This window comes from Sus scrofa, chromosome 7, assembly GCF_054392235.1.
Source record: "Sus scrofa isolate SSC_HxYL_T2T_F1_AM1 chromosome 7, Sscrofa_HxYL_maternal_Yorkshire_Landrace_v2.0, whole genome shotgun sequence".
Lineage (NCBI taxonomy): Eukaryota > Metazoa > Chordata > Mammalia > Artiodactyla > Suidae > Sus > Sus scrofa.
This window is the reverse complement of record NC_139389.1, coordinates 99,999,992-100,016,983: the sequence shown is the minus strand read 5'-3', so window position 1 is coordinate 100,016,983 and position 16,992 is coordinate 99,999,992. Positions and strand designations below refer to the sequence as shown.

General features: G+C 43.9%; 1 protein-coding gene across 5 annotated transcripts in view; it reads left to right on the top strand.

Annotated features, from left to right (window-relative positions):
- The first annotated feature begins 6,861 nt into the window (after positions 1-6,861).
- SPTB (spectrin beta, erythrocytic) overlaps positions 6,862-16,992 on the top strand; it is a 141,708-nt gene continuing 131,577 nt past the window's right edge. For all 5 annotated transcript variants that reach the window (XR_014810944.1, XM_013978290.3, XM_084969428.1 and 2 more), the window contains exon 1: positions 6,862-7,071. The gene's annotated coding sequence lies outside the window, so the exon portion shown is untranslated. The remainder of the gene's footprint in view (positions 7,072-16,992) is intronic.

Sequence of the window (16,992 nt, the reverse complement as noted above, 5' to 3'; positions counted from 1 at the left end):
ATTTCCCAAAGGTTTTGGTTAATAGTATGTAGAAAATTTTGTAAATTTGGAAACTGCTCACTAACAAAAGCAATTAACAAGATCATTTATGCTGGCAATAATTATCACATAAACACAAAATTGTTTAATTGGTTGAATTGTTAGCACTCTAGCTGTCATTCCTTGTTGACAAACTTAAAGTTTTAAATTATATTTTCTCTCCTTGATTTGAGTTCCTGGCTTGATTAATATTTATAAAGGAAGAGAACAAAGGTTTCAGCTTTACCCACTCTTGATTGGCTCCACGCAGATTATCCACTTTGTGGAGTACTCAGGATAGAGCAAGCTAATGTCAAAACAACATCAACCCACTGCTTATAATGCTTTTTGATCCACCTTCCTACATTCTTAATCCTGTGTGCTCAAGGCTTTGGCAAATTGGAGCTTGGCTTGGATTGGGGCCACTGCCCAAGGATGAAGTCTGAAAATGGCCCTGAGAGAATGGAACAAAGTCCACATAGGTGAACCATCACTATTGTATTTGCTATATCTCATGAATGAAACACTGGAAAATGGAAGGCACCTGCCCCCATAGGTGAGTTTGGTAGTGGGTGTGAATGTAAAACCTATATAACTGACTCTATTTCTTTTTGTTTTGTTTTGTTTTCACCATTTCTTGGACTGCTCCCTTGGCATATGGAGGGTCCCAGGCTAGGGGTCCAATAGGAGCTGTAGCCGCCGGCCTACGCCACAGCCACAGCAATGTGGGATCCCAGCCGAGTCTGCAACCTACGCCATAGCTCACAGCAACGCTGGATCCTTAACCCACTGAGCAAGGCCAGGGATTGAACCCGAAACCTTATGGTTCCTTGTCGGATTCGTTAACCACTGAGACACAACAGGAACTCCAAACTGACTCTATTTCTCATTCATAGACAGTAATTAAGTGCAGATATGTCAAGATGGGCTGAGGAGCTGGTGAAATTCATGCACAAAGATTGCCAATTATGTCTCAGAGAATGTGAATTTTCTTAAATAACTTTACTCAAACATAAAGTGATTCTCCTAAAATAAATCACAAATATATAGTTAAGTCAAATAGAAATGACCTTGGGGAGTTCCCTGGTGGCTTCATGGGTTAAGGACCCAGCATTGTCACTGCTGTGATGCAGGTTCAACCCAAGGCCGGGAACCTCTGAATGCCATGGACTTGGCCAAAAAAAAACCCTGAACCCAAGAAACAACCAAAAAAAAAAAAAAAAAAAAAAAAACAAACCTGAAATGACCTTGAACTACCTGTTTCTTGGCCTCCAGAATTGAAACTCTCTTTTGTTTCCATGATTCGTTTGTCCATTAATTCACATATTCACTCACTCACTTGTCAGGCCTTTATCAAGTACATCTGTGTGGTCAGGAACTGTGCTAAGTGCTAGGAAACTTAAAACTATATCCTGAAAGCAATGGGGAGCCATTGGATGATTTAAAGTAGCAGAGTGACATGATCGGATTTCCTTTTTAGAAAGTGTACTTTGGCTACTACGTAGAAGAAGAATTGAAGGAGAGTGAAACTGGGCGAGCAGCTAGAAAGCTTACAGAAGCAATTCATGTTCAAAGAGACGATACCTGGGTTATGGACTGAATTGTGCTCATCCCTCCCCCCAATCCCCTATGTTAATTCCTAGGCCCTAGTAGCTCAGAAAGTGACCAGACTTGGAGATAAAGCTTTTTAAGAAGTAATTAAGATAAAATGAGGTCATACGTCCAGCCCTCATCCAATATGACTAGTGTCCTTATAAGAAGAGATTAGGGAGTCCCCTGGTGACTTAGTGGTTAAGGATTTGGTGTTGTCACTGCTATGGCTCAGGTTTGATCCCTGGTCAAAAAAAAAAAAAAAAAAAAGATTAGGATACAGACACACAGAGGAAAGGCCATGTGAAGACAGAGGGAGAAGACGGCCACCTATGAGCCCAAGAGAGGGGCCCCAGAAGAAACAATCCTGCCAATAACTTGATCTCAGACTTCTAGCCTCCAGAACTGTGAGAAAGTAAGTTTTATTGTTCAAGCCAGTTTTTGTTGTTTAAGCCAGTTAAGTTTGTTGTTTACCTAGTCTGTGGTATTTGTTACGGAAGCCTGAGCAAACTAATACAGCCTGAACAAGGCAACTTCAGAAGAGCACAAGCACCTTCAGACACTAGCTTATCAGCACACCCTAATATAAACCTTCTGTTACATCTGCACAAGCTCACATCCCTTAGGTAATGGAAAAGCTTATCCTGAAGAGGGAGGAAGGCTCAGGCACAGCTATAGAAGGAAAAATACTCCTCCATCCCAAAGCCTGGTTAGTGCTTCCATGCACTGATGGATGACAGGGTGTAAGGCTTGCTCTTTTGCTTCTTTCCATTATTGGTGGAGGGAAATTTGAAATTGGCGCCACTTGCTCCTTTAGAGGGTGGTCAGTTTGGTATTGACACACTTGCTGCCGGCTTTCAGATTCCTTCCAGGGACCATTCTGTTTGCGGCCTGGGAACGGGAAGTTTGGTTCTCTATCCTCAGCGCCTCCATATTGTGAATGGTGGGGTTTTCCAATGTGTCCTGCTGCTGCTTTGTTTTTGCAAGTTGTGGAGGCTGTGTGGTTGCCTTACATGTTTCCAGAAATGGAATGGAAATTTTATCTTAGTTTTATAAAATGCATCTCTTGGTGACAAGGTAAAGGAAACGCATTTTGAGCTATAGGTGCTAGATTGAGGTTTTCTGTGCATTTCTATGAGTTCTTGATTTTTCCACTGTTAGCAGGGAATTGAGTGAGTGGAACATTGGGCAGGATCAGGCTTATTTGATTTGGCATTTCTGTGAAGTAGCTTTCTGATACAGGTTCATTTCTAAGTCAAGGCAGTTTTTCAATTTCAAACAACAGGCTGTGTGATTCAGTAAAAATAATTTTAATGACTAATTTAATTCAAAGCATGGGAAGTTTAATCGGTATTTTTGGTTTATGATTTAATTTTGTTCAAGTTCTTGGGATTTATAAATAAAATCATAAACTTTAAAACCATTCATAAAATTGTAAACACTCTTAAAATTTTCATCCTGCTTACAACTGCTTTTACTGAATTTGAAAATTCATATTTTTCTTCAGCTCTGAGAAATTTTATTCTACTTTCTCCTTATCTCGTCTAGTCTACTCTCTCTTTTTCTCTCCTTTTGTAACTTCTATTAGAGAACTGGACCTTGAGGCACTCACTTCCTTGGCTTTCAGCCATGCTCACCAACCTTCCATCTTCTTGGTTTCTGTCCTGTGTTTGGGGAGAATTTCTGCTTGCACTAGTCTGCTCTTCAACTTGATCAGTTTTGCTGATAAGCTAATAAATTTTACATTTCAGAAACTACTGTTTCAATTTCTCTGTTTTCTCCCTGATTATTTTTCATGGGTACAATGTCCTTTCCAAACTTGCTGAATACAATTTAAATTTGTTTAAAATTTACCTTCTGTTTCCTTTATTCATTTAGTTTCCTCTAATATGAGTTCTTTGTTACTTGAGTTCAAGGCTTGTCTTTCATGGTATTGGTTCCCTTTCCTCAACAAAATCTTTGGTGATTTTGGCTCTCCAGTCATCTTTTATTTGCGAATTGGTTGGTCTGCCTGTTCTGTTCATCATAGCCTCTCTTCAGGAACTGTGAAGGAAGGGCACAACATGCTACCCAGACGGAGTGAAAGTTCCCTATCACGTCTAGGGGGTCAGTTGATAACTTTGGCTCTGCCTTTCTGGTCCCAGGGTCCCCACTAACTTCTTCAGCCCATAGGCAAACATTTGATACGTCATGCCAGCAGGGAAGAGGAGGCTCCTCAATGAATTATTCTATCCTGGGTTCCCCTCCTCCTTTTGTAACCTTGACTCTTGCTTGGAATTTCCCAGAAGGATTCCTTCTCCTGAACCTGTTTTGGTTTCCTCTCATTTTGTTTTCCTCTAGGTCAGATCCTGCCTCTCTCGTCTGTATTTCAGGATTCCCTAAAAATATTTGGAAACTTGATCACATTGTAAAGTTTCCCCGTGCTGTTAGATTCCTATTCTCTTTAAGATATATCTTTTTTACGAGATTCGGGATGTAAGAGAAGGTAAATGCTTGTGCTCATTCCACCATCTTGATCCAATCTCTAGTATTTTCTTTATTATCTCTACTGATTATCAAATAATACAAGCTCAATGTGAAAAATTCAGGGAATATAGAAATAGACGGTGAAAGTTCCTTTTTGGGTCAGACTCCTCTAAGGTCCTGACTTCTGTCCTCTTGGCTTCATCTATTGATTTTAGCTAGAGCAGGGTATAGTTGTGGGAGGGCTTCCCCTCGCTTCTTGGCTAAATAGAAGCCCCAGTTCCTGGCTGACAACATCTAGTCTCCAATGCACACCCTCCCTCTGGCCCCAGAACTGCAAATTGCCTGCTAGGAGCCTGCTAGGTAGCTTGGAAGTGTGCGTTGTCAACATGGATTCGGGGTGAGGAGGGGCAGCCCCTTGGCCAACCAGGGTGAGGGCCAACCTCTCACTTTTCTGAGGCTTTATGTACCCTTCTCAGGAAGTCCCTGCAGAATTAATCCCTGCTGCTCACAACAACGGCTACAGTTATGAATCCTAACATCAGCTTTTCCTTCTTTTCCCACCCTCTCCGGTTTCTCATTCCTATTCCCTGGAATCTGCCATTTCTCCCCATTCTTATTTGCCAGTACCCTTTTCCTCTGTGCCTCTAAACTTCCTCTCTCCCTCAGTCCTAATTTATCATTTCACTGTAACTCTATTAGCTGTAAAGCATTTGGGGATGCATCAGGATAGCAGGCTCTGTAGCAAATGAGGTTGTATTGAATTATTTAGCTTTCAGCTCAAGTGGAGATAACTAAAGCAGCTGAGCTGGTTTGTAAAATTCTGGGGTAATCTGTCCACTGATTTGGTGCTTTTATCATATTAATTTTTTTCTCATGGTTGAAAATTATACATTTTAAGGCCACAAAGAGTTGTGTGCAACTTTTCAGTTCAGTGCCACAAACTAAAGCTAAAGAATTATCTATTTCATGTAGTATATAATTATGTAGCTGCAGAGCTGCAATTCTAGGGAATTGTGCACTTATTTAATAAGTTTATTCACACAAGGCTTTTAAAAACATAAAGTCATAATTTCTCTCTATTTTTTTCTTTCAAAAACAGATCAAGGATTTCTACTTGAAATATAGGATAGTCTCAGCCTTTGAAGTTGGCCTGTTTTTCTTGAGTTTTCCTTGCCAGAATTTGATTCCTAAATGATCTTTAAATGAAAAGACCTTTTTGTTTCTAACTCAGTAAGAAAAAAAAATGGATTCTTAGATGTTACCAGAGAGAGGGAAGAGTGGATCACTATAAATACAATGGATGACCACACACTTTGATAATATTCATCAAAGATCATAGAAATTATCTTCCTTATATTGTTAGTGCATCTTGGGAAATTGAACTTAATAAGGGTCCAGACAACAGGGTGGTGGGGCGAAGAGTTCTGTGGCTTTGTAGTTTGTAGTATCTGTGGCGTTTGCCCCACTTAGCACAACTCACTGTCTAAATGCCCACTCTCACGAAGTGTTACTGCAGCAGGAAGTGAAGTATCTTTGCATATGTTCAATGTATAAACTAAGCACGCACATCTGGCACTTAAACACCCTTTTCCTGGTGAATCCTGGAAAACAGCATAATTATACTCCCAAGCAAATAACTCAGGAGTAAAACTGTTCCGTTGTTCAGAACACCAGGCATCATCCAAGTTAAAATTCTTTTCTATAGCCTTGCGTTTTAAATCTCCACAGCCTTCTCCAAAACACCTAAGATTACCTAGGCTGATGACTGGTGAGAAACCGTCCCTGTCCATGGAGAAAAGATGAAAGTGACAGCAAGGTGTACACTATCAAACCTTACTGAACAATGACCTTGTATAGTAAGAAAGTCAAGAAAGTGGACAACCTTGCAAGCTGCCCATATGCTTCTGTGAGTCTTTCCCGAGGTGACTCAGAGGCGCTTTGTCTTTCCTCTTTAGTACGGTCATTGGCTCTAGAGTTTTCTCTGGCCTACAGCATCCCACCCCACCCAGACTTGCAGTGAGAAAGACTCCGTTCACCTAGAAACCGGGGCTGGCCAGGAGGTGCTGGGGGGCTGGGGTGGTAGCTTGCCTGTTGATTACAGCCCCAGTAAGCAACGAGCGAACAGTGGGATTGCGGGCTGTGCCCCGCCAGCATTGCTGGGTCCTGCTGGACCACACCAGGTTTGCAAACAGAAACGGAGACACCCAGCCCGCGGGCTGCGGGCGGGGGTCTTCGGGCCCAAAGCCTACCCCTGCCCTCTCAGCCAGGAGAAGCCAGCCTCGGAGTGCGCTTTCTAACACACCAGCCCCCTGGAACAATCTGTCCCTCCCCAAACGCGCCGCAGCGGGGGCGCACTGCTGGGGTGCCCGCTTCATCTACCTTACGGCCTAAGCATGTCTTTTAATGTCTTTTTAAGACCTGACTGTATCCAGTGGGGACTCGGGGCGGGAAAGGCTGGAGGGCTCATTTTTGTGGCCAGGCTCACTGCTCTAGGCGCAGGAATTAGGCCGGAGCTGCAGAGTCAAATCCCTTTGCTGCCTCAGGGGGCTCGGGATAGCGCGCGGTTATGGGAGGTGAGCGGCGATGGGGGCGCTGCGGGCCGCTGGGGCTTCTGGCGTCTCGGACAGTCCTCTGGGAGGCGAGGCCAGCTTGCGGAGCCGGGCGGAGGCCGGGCAGGTGGCCCCAGGCTCGGAGGCTGATTGGCAGGTGCGGGAGTGGGTGGGGAAGGCGGGGGCTGGGCCTGGCGCTGCGGGAGGCTGCGGCCCCGCCTCCCCGCCCCCGCCGCGGGACTATCTGGTCCCGGCAGCAGCGATGTCCCCCGGCAGGAATGTCCCTCCTCAGATAATGTTATTTATATCTCTGGGCGGGTCCGCGGCTCGGCAGCACCAGGCGCCCGGCGGCCGCTGTGCCAGGAGCCCCACGCTGCCCTCCTCCCCCTGCGCCGCCGCCGCTGTTGCCCCCGGGCTACGGGTGGCCGCTGCTACAGCCCCAGCTCAGGTGAGTCCCGGGAGGGCCTGGCCGCCGGAGGGTGCTGGGAGCTGGGAGCTGGGTGCGGGTGCAGATGCGCGAGGCTGGGGCGCGAGGCTGGGGCGCGCGGCGCGAGCGCAGAGGAGGCGCTGGGCCCAGGGGGCGCGTGACGCGCGGGGCCCAGGGGACTGGGTGGGGGCCCAGCCCTGGGTGCCAGGCGTAGAGCAGCTATCTGCGGCAGCTATCGCCCCAGGGCGCGGGAATCCGCGTGGGCTTTGGAGGCGCTTGGCGAGCTGGGTGCTTGCTTTGGAGAGCCGGATGCTGGAGCATCGCCCGGGGGCGCTGGGAGGGTGGTGAGGGGGTGGTGCGTGTTCTTGTCCCGGGCTGCCTCCTCCAGGACCCCGTCACAGGGAGGAAGGGGGTTCTGCCGCTAGCCTCTCCGACTTCCGCGCCGCCCTCTCTGCCTCCGGCTGCCGGGTTTGTCAGCCCTGGGACTACTCAGATTCTCTTCTGGGGAACTTGTCTACGCGCTCCCAGGGCAGCCCAGGTCCCAGGCAGGGAGGGCAGGGTATCAGAGGGACCCCGGTCCCCGGGAGTTGGGAACGACGCGGAGAGTGGACAGATGCAGCCCCAAGAAGGAAAGATCGAGGTGTCCCAAGCCATCCCCCAAGGACCCCCACCCTTCCTCTCCCAAGGAGTTACACTCTTCCAAGCTTCTACAGTCCACTCTACTCTCACCCGCCTCACCAGTTCCTCTTTCTCCAACAACTTGGTCTTGAGAAATAGCAGAAAGTGGGAGGAATAACAGGAGCACTAAAACAATCCCCAACTCCCACCAACTCGCCCAGACTTCCAAGAGTAGCTAAGGGCTTGGGTACCGTTTCCGTGACAACCAGCCCCAGGTAGGGTCCTGATTTACTGCCGATTAATATCCAAACCACTGTTTTCAGTGAGCAGTTACAAGCGCCAGGAGTTAATAATAACACGCTTAACTGGCTGAAGGAAAATGAACAGAAGCCACAGTTTTGTTTTTAATTTTAGATGCATCAGATGGAGGAGGGGGGGGGAGATATATAGTGACAGTATTTTTGCACCCAGAGCTTGTGTGAGGAGAAGCTAGGCTGTCACTTCCAGGTAGGAGGCAGCGGTGCAAAATCCATAGCTTTGTGTTAGTCACATCTATACTTCAGTTCCTAAGGAACATGATTTAGGCTTCTCTTGAATGAGAGGAATCTGCAAATCAAAAATTTTAGGCACTTCTATACTATCCACTAACCTTTTCTTAGCCTCACAGATGGTACCAAATTTTATTTTAGAATTCCCTCTTTGACCACCCTTCTGATCCTATGACCTAGGGCAGGTCATTTCCTATTTCAGCGTCAGATTTTAAATTTTTTGCTAGGAGCCCTGGGTTCCAGAATGTCTTTAGAAACTTTTTTTTTTTTTTTTTTTGTAAGTGCAGGATGTTTAAGAGTCCTGAATGCTCAGCACCCAAACAGCTAAGCTTGTATTTGCCCAGAGGCTGTGAGCTAGTTAGGAAAAGGAGTATTAGGCTCACGTTGAAGAAGAGCCCATCAGCCTTGAAACCAACTGACTTCTCAGAGGTGGGTCATTTATACAGGATGTTATCAAACCCCAGAATAAAGTACAGCTGAAAGACATAAGCCCTACATTATGAAAAATGGCCCTTAGACCCTTTTAGCTGTTGCCCTTAGCTTTATCAGTGACCTAGTCACAATGATTGGGGATGAGCCAGTCCTGTTAATCTCAAATTCTCGGAAGACTCGGTCCACTCATGGAATTGAAAGCACCCCAAACCTCCCAGGCATCTAGGACGGGCCTTGGAGCCCAGGCAGATCAAGTTTTCCTGAGTGGCTTGCCCAGCTGAGAGCCAGGCTCTGCTTATTGCTGCTTCGAAGTGTTCTCAAGGGGAGAGTCTTCTAGCAGACCACCTGCTAGATGATTAGCTTTGGGGTAGGTCAAGGCATGGCAGGAGATCCTATATGGCAAACTAAAAATGACTATTTGGGCAAACTAGCTGTGAATGAAAGTCTTGAACTTAAGTCAAAATCGGAGGGCTGTGTCAATTCTGGAAACGGGCTGTTTTTGGTAAATAGTGATAGCTTTAGTTTTTTCCTGTCTTTAACATACCAGTGCCTAGCTCAGTGCCTGGCTGGTGATGGACCGGACCCTCAGTTAATCTTTGCTGAGTGAATAAGGGAATGAAATAAAGCTCAGAGTTTTCTTTATTTTATCCTATTGTCACAATAACTCTGCAAGGCAGCTCATAGTATCAGTACTTTACAAAGTGAGGACCCAGGTTCAAGGAGATTAAATAATTTGCCTTACATTACACAGCTGATGATAGGTGAGGCCAGGAATCAAACTCAGCTGTTGAGTTCCACTGTCTTTTTAAGTTTTGACAGTTGGCAGGGGATATAGAAGCAAGCTGGAAAGATGTGGTTTATAGGATTGTCTATTAGCGTCACAGTCTTTGACTCAAGAACTCGGGAAATAATTCTGCTTATATCAGAGAAGCTTTAAAAATGTTGCCTGAAGAAGGTATTGGACACTTACTTGCTCAGAGATATTTAGCCTTGCCCATTATGTTCAGGTCATTGTTTCAAGGACAGAACTGTAATTTTGGCAGTAGTCAAAGCATGGATTTTTTGAAAACAGATTTTCCTTTCAGTCATGGAAGTGGCCAGGAGGGCTTGATGATGCATGGGGACAGCGTGATAGGATGGAAGATGACTATAAAAAATTCATGAGGCAACTGCTGTTGAGTTGGGAGGGGACCTTGGAGGTCATTGAGTCTAGCCTTCTATTTGTGTAGCCACTTGCTTAAAGGTGGGACATGACGGTAATTTACCTGGTCATTTATGGGCAGCTATGGAATGTGTCTTGTGTGTGTCTTATCCTCCTAGTCCATTTCTTTCCTGTGTCTCTCTCAAGGCCAATTTTGGGTTTATTTCCTGAAGTTCTGCCTAGTATTAAACCACTGAAGTTCTCTTTCCTTGGAGGAAGATTGTGAAAAGATATAGTTTAATATCCAATACTTTCATCCTGGTGAAATTTAAAAAAAGAAAAGAAAAGAAGAAAGGTATTGGAGATAGAAGACATTAATGAGCATTCAACTCTAAACTGTTACACTATTTCCCATTGCCTGTTAGGTGTACAGATGTATGCATTTTTGCATAATAGGTATCTGGAGACAGTGCAGATTTTAAGACAATTACACGGCATTTCTGGAGCAGTGGAGAAGGAAAAGACTTTAGGGAATTATTGGGACTGTGAGATAACCTGTTTAATCTAAACCCAGTCACTAAATTGCTCTTGAAGTATGTTATTCCAAATTTCAAAATCAAATGCAAAATTCTACTCTCTGATAGGAAACATGACCAGTGGAAGGTTTAAAGTGATATAAAGCACATTTCTTCTTCTTCTTTTTTTTTTTTTTTTTTTTGCTTTTTAGGGCTGCACCCGTGGCATATGGAGTTTCCCAGGCTAGGGGTCCAATTGGAGCTATAGCTGCCAGCCTGCACCACAGCCACAACAATGCAGGATCCGAGCCTCGTCTGCGACCTATACCACAGCTCATGGCAACGCCAGATCCTTAACCTACTGAGCAATGCCAGGGATTGAACCTGCAACCTCATGGTTCCTGGTCGAATTCGTTTCCACTGCCCCATCATGGGAACTCCCATAATTTTTTTTTAATAAACTTGACCTGCAGATTAACATTTATCAATTGATTTAGGAGGATCAAGAGTGAAAATTACTGTGCTGTGTGGGCTAATGAGAAAGTTGATTTTGTAATGAGGACTGGCATGGAAGTTTATGGATACTGGGTTCTGAAATCATATGAATATGACTAGCTGAAAATTACTGTGGAAAGACGTATTTTATCCTAAAAGTAGTTCATATTGACAGTTTTTTTACAGATAGCTCTTTGGTTACTCCTCTACTTTAGATAAGAAATCAAGGGAGGAAGAGTGAATGCAGTGGCCTCTGTGCCAGCATCATCACGTAGCATTTCCTGGGTTTGTCGCAGAGAGGCAGTTTTTCCTCTGACAGCCCCAGAGGTGAAGGTCGCCTGGTTTTAGAGATGGAGATGGTGATCCATGGAAAGGTGTAGGAGGCAGGAGAATTCACTGTCAGATCTGGCTCCACTCACTGTATTGTCAACTCCCCTTGGTAAATATTTAGAAAATGTCATAGTATGTTTTCCTTTGTTGCTGTGCTTATTTCTTAATTCACAGCTGAGCAATCCACCTTCTTCCAGCCTTAGCTGAATATCAAACCACCAGGGGCTTCCCAGCCCTATAGTTCACACAGTCTTAGAGATGGCCATAGACAGAAAATGCTTCCTCTGGATTGCTAGCTAGTTTACTGACATTCCCAGATCTCCTTTTCATCTTTACCTTTCCTTCTCCTAGTGGCTGGAAGTATTACAAAGCTGTCGGGTCTTCCTACTTCAGTGATGCCTTTTTAGGCTTTGCCATAATGTTTAATTTCTGCATTATGCCTGTGCAGACCTGGCCAAGGGTATAATTACAAGGGCAATTAAAACCCAGATATATATCATGTTAGCAGTGGGGGCAAAAGTGGGGCTTACTTTTTTCCTTTCCTTTGAATGCCATAAATTTAGCAGCCCAAAAGATACAAGGGTAGAAAAAAAAAAAAGATTTTTCATTGAACTGGGCTTAGATCATCCAGGATATCTATGAAAAGAATAACGGGGTACCTTGACAGCTCAAGAACAATAATTACTTTGAATTATAATCACTTCAGGAGTTTCCTCCATCATGAAAAGGAGAAACTAGGATAATCCTGAAAATGAATAAGTTGAAAATCATTTCCTTTTGTACCAGACTTAAATATGGGTGTGTCTCACTTGAGAATTCATAGCACCTCAAATAAAATGAAGCACATCTTAATTCACAAGGATGAGAAAGAGGCCCCCTAGCCTCAATCTGTCCCTCTGCTCAATTCCTGCCTGTTTTCAGAAACCCCCCTGAGTATTCAGTCAGCTTTACCTTCCAGAATATTTCCTCAGGGGTGGAAGAGTAAGAAAAGACCTTTCATAATACTGACTCCAAGTCCTAGAGAGTTAGAGCTGGAGGGGCTGAGAGAGCCATTTAAGAAATATTCAGAAAGAACAAACATTGGCTGCCTACTGTATGCATTGCCCTGTTAAACTGAGGACACAAAAAGTGAACTAATGAAGACCCAGTTCTGGTGGGGGAAAGGACTTCAAACAAAGTGATTCAATAGGGCACCTGAGAAAAAGCTCAGGAAGAAGGATCTTATTCAGGCTGGGGAGTGTCTGGGCTTTCCCTGATGGGAGAAGGAAAGATAGGCAGGCGTAGAGCCCTAGGCATGTAGCCTGGCAGAGACATGCAATAGAGCATTTGATTAGGGGATGAAGAGTGTAGGCCATAGTCCAGGAATAGGCTGGAAATATGGCCCTAAAAATGGTTTGGGTTTCGTTGGTGAAGAAGTTTGAGCCATTGGGGGTTTAAGTTGAAAGCAGTAATTGTTTTGAGCAGGGGAGGGATCCAATCAGATCTTTGTTTAGACAAATCTCACCCGTGGCAGTGAAGGGAATGTGACCTGAGGTCAGCCGGTGCAAGATGACGATCACACACGACGTATGGTGGACTTAGTTTTTAGGAGCCCTTCGTAAATGCATCATCTCATTTTAATCTACAATGACCGTGAGAAAAAACAGGGAAGATGTCATCCTTCCTGCTTTATGGTCAAGGAAACAGGATCGGAAACATACAATGATTTGCCCACAGTCCCTCAGTTTGTGGAGAACTTGACTTCGACCCAATTTCCTAGTTCCAAGCCTGGGGCTTTGTCCAGATCTTCTCAGTGGAATAATTGAACAGTCGGGGCCTTCAGGTTGAGACAGTGATTGCCTGCTTTCTTCAGAACTTTTCATTCCACAGTCATTGGTTCTGGAGAAAGGAAGGAGGAAAATTGTTACAATATTTACTCCTTAGCCACAAAACCTTAAGATTGGCCCTCCAGTGTGCAAACAGGTGATGTTGCGAAGTATGAATTAATGTCAAGCATACATGTGAATTCTCAGAATGCTGTAGGTAAGTGATGAATTTATATGCCCGTCAATTAACGTTATGACTTTTGTTCTCTTGTTCCAAATTTACCTGGCGCTATTGTCTAGATGCCTCATTTGGGGTTTGAAAATTTTCTTTTTATTGGAGTTCCCATTGTGGCTTAGTGGTTAATGAATCCAACTAGGAACCATGAGGTTGCGGGTTCGATCCCTGTCCTTGCTCAGTGGGTTAAGGATCCTGTGTTGCCGTGAGCTGTGGTGTAGGTTGCAGACTCGACTTGGATCCCGAGTTGCTGTGGCTCTGGTGTAGGGCGGTGGCTACAGCTCCGATCAGACCCCTAGCCTGGGAACCTCCATTTGCCACTGGAGCAGCCCTAGAAAAGGCAAAAAGACCAGGAAAAACAACAAAACACAAACTTCTTTTTATCCAGTGATCTTGGGTCCCTTGATTTGTGCTTACTTCAGTCTTCAACAAATATTTATTGAGCTTTCAGTTCTTTGCCAGACATGTTCTAGGCTCAGGGACATAGCAGTGAAGATGGCAAAGAAAGTCTGACATCATGAAGCACATGACGCTAGTTGGGTGAGACAAGTACTAAACAATAACAAACAACAGATGCATATAATAATTTCAGGTGATATAAAGAAAAAATAGAGGGAAGTGGTTCTACTGATTGATGTAGGGTGGTCAGGAAAGGTGTCTCTTATGAGTTTTCACTTGAGTAGGGACCCACGTGAAAGCGAGAGAGGGGAAAGGGATGTTTCGGGGAAAAGATTCAGGCGGAGTGGGAAGGTCTGGAGGTGGGATTGCTGCCCTGTCCTGAGAGGGAGCAGGAGGCCAGTGTGACTGGAGTGGAGGGAGCCAGGGGAGCGCACAGGATGTGACGCTGGGGAGGAAACTGGATCGGATCATGCAGGCTTTGCAGCCAGGCAAGGCCTTTGGCTTTTATTCGTGTGATAGGAAGTTACTGGAAGTTGTGGGCAGGGGAGTGACTTGTTCAGATTGGTGTTTTAGGAGGATCTTTCTGGCTGTCCTATGGGAGATTGTTTGTAGGGAACAAGAGTGAAAGCAGGGAGTGGAATGAAAGCTGCTCTAAGTGGTTCAGGTTAGAGATGGTGGACCAGGGGGATGGGGTGGGGGGTGGTGAGATGCATCTGGCTTCTTGATAGATCTTTGAGGTAGAGTTGATGGAACTTGCCTAGGGAAGGTGAGAGAAAAAGAATAAGTCAAGCTTCTGGTCTGAGCTACCAGAAGAATGAAAAAGCCATTTACTGCGATGGGGATATGTCTTGTGAAACGTACTGTGGGCTATTATTTTTGATTTTTGTTTTCATTGAGGAGTTGATTTGGAATAGACTCAGGCAAGACTTTTCATTTACATAAACCAAAAAGGAGGTGTTTTATTATGGGTGACTCATCTGTTTGTTTTGAAGTGAAGCCTCAGATGTGCAGTTAGTTCTCTGTGCTTTGTACTATTGCTTTTCGGTCATTCTCACAACATCTCCACTATATGTGAAAGAGCTTAAGATATGGTACAAACAAGATTGAGAGCCATTTCACTTTATAATTAGAACTGTTTTGAATTTGTTGGTTAAGAGTCCTTTTTTTTTTTTTAACACTGTCTGGTTGTCATATTAAAAAGAATTTTAAAGTTATAAAATGAATGTGTGCCATGGTTGAGAAGTGTATCCACATTGTACAAGGGTGTACAATGGCAGGTAAAAGTCTGCCTTCCCTTCCTCTAGTCCTACTCCTAACAAAGTTACCGATGTCAAAAAATAAGTTTCCCATGTAGCCTTCAAGAAAAATTCATTGCTTCTATATGCATATGGCCCTACCCATTTTAAAGTCATAACTTTAACCTAACAAACACATGTGCTTGGTTTCATTTTTTGTAACTTGGTGGCCCCCAGGTATATCATCAGTGGCCTGGAGTTGAGCTTTCTTCTTAAGGGTCTCCCTCTCCAAAGCCACCTTACATGGGACCGCCATGTTCATCAGACACTGCCCCGTCTCAGAAATCTCCACAATGGGTTCCTCTCTCTGGGTAGAGGTGGACATCCAAACAGAAGGTTACTTTTTAAGAGCCATTGCAATCGGGCTGCTATTTCTTTCCACTCTCATATCTTACGACTTCCCATCACAAACCCACTGCTTGAACAGGGTTGATCTGCTTCTGCTTACTGAATCCTGAACATTTCTTCCAGAGTGGTTTCCATCAATCTTCCTGGAACACTCCAGCCCCCAGAAATCTCTCCCTTCTCCAAGTTTGCTAAAGTGCTAGTTAACACATACTGCTTACTTGAACATAATCATAGACTTGTTTTATTGCTATTTAACTCTTTTGTCCTTTATTATTTGTTCATCTAGACAGCTCTTTTTTCCCTCCAGTTTTTATTGAGATATATTTGACTTACAGCACTATATACATTTAAGATGTAGAGCATAATGATACGACTTACATACATCATGAAATGATTATCCAAATAAATTTAGTGGACACCTATCATATAGACACAAAAGTAAAGAAATCGAAAAAAGTTTTTTTCCTTGTGAGAACTCAGGATATACTCTCTTTAACCACTTTCATATATAACATGCAGCAGTATTAATTATATTTGTCATGTACATTATACCTTTAGTATTTATTTTATTTATAACTGAAAGTTTGTACCTTTTTTATTGAAGTGTGGTTGATTTACAATGTTGTGTTAATTTCTGCTGTGTGGAAAAGTGATTCAGTTATACATATATGTATTCTTTTTCCTATTCCTTTCCATTATGGTTTATTACAGGATATTGAATATAGTTCCCTGTGCTATACAGTAGCACTTTGTGTTTTTATCCATTCTATATATAATAGCTTGCATCTGCTAATCCCAAATTCCCAGTTTATCCCTCCCCCTTGGTAACCACGAATCTGTTCCCTGTGTCTTAAGAGCAAGCACTGATTTATGAATTATACTCATGGGTCTTACATAAAGCCCTACCCAAGGTAAGAAGGACTTAGAAGTTCAATCAGTAATTTTTGGAATGTGCACTTTGCCAGTCATTCCCTAATGGGGTGATGCTAGTTCATGGGGAATTATATTAATTAAAACTTGTGAGATGACGGCTGCCCACAAAGCCACCTTCTCAGTGGGTTGCCAAGGTGTCCATTCCCAGGGAATGTTCACTTGGACGCTGCTCCTTTAGATAAAGAACTTTCTAATGTGCCTGGTCTTAGTCTCTCTTCCCCTCTTGAGATGGCATTGTAGCTGAATGTCAGAGATAAGGTGTCTTTATTTGCCCCTAAATGATGAGGAACACATATTCAATAAGCATGGCAACCATTCAATTTTTAAAAATTGTTTGACATGATGGTAAGTATATATAACATGAGTTACCATTTTAAGCCTTTTAAGTATTCAGGTCAGTGGCATAGGCGCTTGTATATTGTTGTGTATCTATCATCACCGTCCATGTCCAGAACTTTTTTCATTTTCCCAAACTCAAACTCTGCACCCATTAGACACCAACTCCCTCCACCCGCAGAGCTTGGCAACCACCACTTTATTTTCTCTCTGTATTTGACCACTCGAGCTACCTCAGATAAGTGGGACCCTATCATATTTGTTCTTTTCTGACTGGCTTTTCTCTATTTTTTGTTTATTTTTTATTTTATTTTTATTTTACGGCCACACCTGAGGCATATGGAAGTTCCTGGGCCAGGACTGAATCTGAGCCACAGCTGCGGCAGCTGTGGCAATGCTGGATCCTTCAACCCACTGTCCCTGGCTAGGATTGAACTCACACCTCTGCGTCCACCTGAGCTGCTGCAGTCAGATTCTGTTTTTTTTTTTTTTTTTTTTTTTCTTTTTAGGGC